Source organism: Helianthus annuus, chromosome 6 (genome assembly GCF_002127325.2).
Source record: "Helianthus annuus cultivar XRQ/B chromosome 6, HanXRQr2.0-SUNRISE, whole genome shotgun sequence".
NCBI classification, from domain to species: domain Eukaryota; kingdom Viridiplantae; phylum Streptophyta; class Magnoliopsida; order Asterales; family Asteraceae; genus Helianthus; species Helianthus annuus.
Window position 1 is genome coordinate 140,119,378 of NC_035438.2, and position 3,686 is coordinate 140,123,063.

The 3,686-nt window shown below is 39.8% G+C and overlaps 1 long non-coding RNA gene across 1 annotated transcript; it reads left to right on the plus strand.

Annotated features, from left to right (window-relative positions):
- Positions 1 to 1,250: 1,250 nt before the first annotated feature.
- On the plus strand, positions 1,251 to 2,900 carry LOC110864171. Its single transcript, XR_004860860.1, has 3 exons — positions 1,251 to 1,330; positions 1,616 to 1,834; positions 2,138 to 2,900. It is a non-coding gene; the product is annotated as an uncharacterized LOC110864171 (long non-coding RNA).
- The last annotated feature ends 786 nt before the right edge of the window (positions 2,901 to 3,686 follow it).

Genomic DNA, 3,686 nt, shown 5'->3' on the forward strand with positions numbered 1-3,686 from the left:
GCGTTTGTCTGCTGAGCCGTGTGTGTACTCAGAGACCTTGGTTGTGGAGTTACGAATGCTGATTGGTTAGCCTGTGCTTGGAGCAAGGCTTGTTGTGCGCTGAGCTGCGTATAAACGAGGTTTATGGATGCCATTTGTTCGGCATACCAGGAAGCCAGAGTTTTTCCCTCGGGTAACCCTAAAAGTGCAGAATAGTTGAGTTGTGCTTGTTCCGATGGCACAGAAGGGCCTGGTCCATGGCTTACAGTCTGCATCGGCGGCGGTGTTTGGTGTAATATCCCCGTTGGAGGTTGGAGAGCAGCCCCGTTTGTGGTTTGAGTGATGATTCTTGCTGGTGTTTGGAAGATGGGTCCAGTTGTGGTTTGGCTAACAGCCCTAGACGCACTTCCAAAAATGGATGGAAACTCGTTGTTCAGCTGACCTTCTTGGATGGCCTCGTTCCTTTGACCTCGTTAGACGTGTGCCGTGTCCGAAACGAGCTCAAAGGAAGAAACTTCTCCGTCAGCCGGGTGTGAATGATTTTGGTCTGCCATTTTCACGAGTGTTTTTTAGAAGAGAAAAAGAGGTGAGAGTGGTCTTGCAAAAAAGCGGATGGCGCCAATGTTGAAACAATGGTTAACACAAGGATAACCAAGAGGGTTGTTTCACTTATGGGTTCAACCTCTTCTTCTTGCTCGTATCGGTGGCCTGAGATCTGCAAAACAGTAAACACCGTTAGTCTCGTTAAGAGGGGAGAAGGGGGTTTTCCCTCTTAACCAGGCTCCGGCGTGAGAATAAGTACTGCTCTGAGATGAATAAAACAGTGTGTGTATAAAGTGAGTAAAGAGAGCCAAGATCCTCAACCTGAATGATGAAGGGTCCTATTTATAGCCGGATGGTGAAGAAGGAGGAAGCAGCTGTGCCAGCTGTGGGTGCGCGCCAGCTGTCCGACCAAGGGGAATATCCTCTTGGTCTGCTCTGTCGCGAAGGGTGTAGTGGTACACGTGGCGTCCTTGTATTCGCTTGCGCTAGGTACCTCGTACTAGTCGCGTCAGCCCTGCTCCCTGGATTGTCGCAGGCCTATGTGGCCTTCTCTCAATGGTGACACGTGTTGTCCTTTATGTTGGGCAAAGCATCTTTGATGCCAGCTGTGAACCGCCTAGATGCCTTCTGGAAGATTCTAGAAGGTTCTGGTGACATGGGTGCCTTGTGTGCACAAAAGTGGTGTGGTCCCTGCCATGTAGGCAGGGAATTGGGACCATACCTCTTCAGTTAGAGAAGAAGTCGTCGGAATCTGGTCGCTGGAGGGTGGTGGGTTTTTGTCTGAAGCAGAGAAGCACAGTTCTTGCCGGTTTTGATTCTTCCTTTCTATTCAATTTGTTGAATTGGGTGGTGGGTTTTTGTCTGAAGCAGAGAAGCAAGTTAATTTGTGTTGTTGTTTGGTAATTGAAAGTGAATATGTGATCAAAGTTGTTGATATACATGAAACAAAATTGTTAATTTCTTGTTAAGCTTGCTTGAATTTGTTGTTTTGTTGCAAGACCCATGTGACTGATTGTGTGAATTTAGTTATTATCTTGTGAATTGTTTAGCTAGGGTTTTGTATAATTGATTTGCTTTGATGGGATTCTTTCAGGCATTTCTTCGAACAGTTGGTGAAGGTTTAGTGTTGTAGGAGTGAAATGACTTCAACTAGTAGTTCTAGTAAATCGTTTAAGGCGTTTCGTCGAATGGTTTTAGGGTTTGGGGGTGATCACACTCAGGTACATTCTGAGGAGATGAAGAATGAGCCGTAATCGTTAAAGAAGGCCTGAAGTAATATGATTCTGATACTATTATTAAGTCAACAGTCATGGTAGGTTGCACATATTTTTTCTTAGAACTCTTTTGTAAGTTAGATTTTATGATACAGTGAAGAACATATTAGCAAAATAATAAACATTTCAGGTAAGTTTGTTTTGCTTTGTAGCATGTTTGCTACCTAGGGTAGTGGACAAAAAAAAATTGACACCATATATTCAAATGGTAAGCGAACTCCACGAATCTAATACCTAACACGATCTGCACTGAATATAGGTTCAGGCAGGTTTTTCTTTTCAATCAGGTAATTTTTATGAAGTTGAACTCTAGACTAAACATCTTCATTATTACTTATTAGACTGATTTAATGGATGTGAACAAGCAAGGGAAGATAAACATTGTCGAATTAAAAGCTTGGTGATAATATTCGTGATGCCGATTTTCAAATTCTTACGGAGGCTGTAAGTATTATAAAACATATTGTTGTTTGTGATTTTTAAGACTTTCACTTATACATGCGAGTTAAAAGTAATGGAAAATGTTTTTATAGGGTGATGTGGACAAAGATGGGTACTTGAACTATGCAAAATTTGTTACGATTTCTGTTCACTTAAGAAAATTAGGACCGGCGGGTTCCGGCAACCTGTACTCAGCGCCTGCTCGCCTCCCACCCACGGAAAGAAAGTGTAGAAACCCTCAGTGTTGTCGATGTAGTTAGATATATGACCCGAATTGTGTTAGATGTATCCAAATACTGACCCTAATAAGGTTCATTTTCTCGGTAATCAGGTTTTCGTATTCGGGATTATCTGGGTTTAATATATATTCGGATTGGTAATCAAGCAACTACACAAAAGATCCTCTATTTTTTTTTAGAAATTTTATAAGCTTAAATAGTCATTGCATCAAAGTTTTGCATTGTCAAATAAAGGAGCGCAAGTTAATCACATAATTTGCAGTCTAAGTTGGTTCTACATTCACCAAAGGTATGTTTCTTTCATCATGTTATCGCCGGTGACTTATATTAGAATTCTCTTTCTCTTAATATGCATTCGCGAGTTTGACCTCTTTGAAGTATATTTTGGTCGTAAAAACAAATTTAGAGTTCTTTAGCTTATTTGACCCGTGTAAGATTAAATATATTATGTTTAATATTTAATCTATAGCCATCTTAATCATTTACATTATAGAGATCAAAATATATTAGAACCTATTATTAATTAGTTGGTAATTGTTGATGGACCATATTACCCTTAGTAACTAATTAGGTTTCCTCCTGGGTGCTTATATAAGGAGAGTTATGTGGAGGTTTAAGGGTTACTCAGTTTCACAATTCACACCCCATAAGCCATAACATCATTACGAAACCTCCTCTCCATAACCGAAAAGGGATATCGGTTATGGAGAGGAGGTTTCGTAATGATGTTATGGCTTATGGGGTGTGAATTGTGAAACTGAGTAACCCTTAAACCTCCACATAACTCTCCTTATATAAGCACCCAGGAGGAAACCTAATTAGTTACTAAGGGTAATATGGTCCATCAACAATTACCAACTAATTAATAATAGGTTCTAATATATTTTGATCTCTATAATGTAAATGATTAAGATGGCTATAGATTAAATATTAAACATAATAATTTAATCTTACATTCTCCCACTTAGCCGAGTAATCATTTACTATGAGTATTAGCTAAGCCTGATCAGGAGTTAACACTCATTTTAGCCTTAAACAAGTTCTATAGCAGAGAAATACAGCCGTTGAATCATTATGCGACTCAGGACCCCCATTAATCATACTATAGCCTTAATTTAAAACCTAGTCGTTATGATCAAAATACGCGTAAGCCCTTTGTTTGATTTGTAACTTTTATTTGTCTATATGCCATTATACCGGTTGAACATAT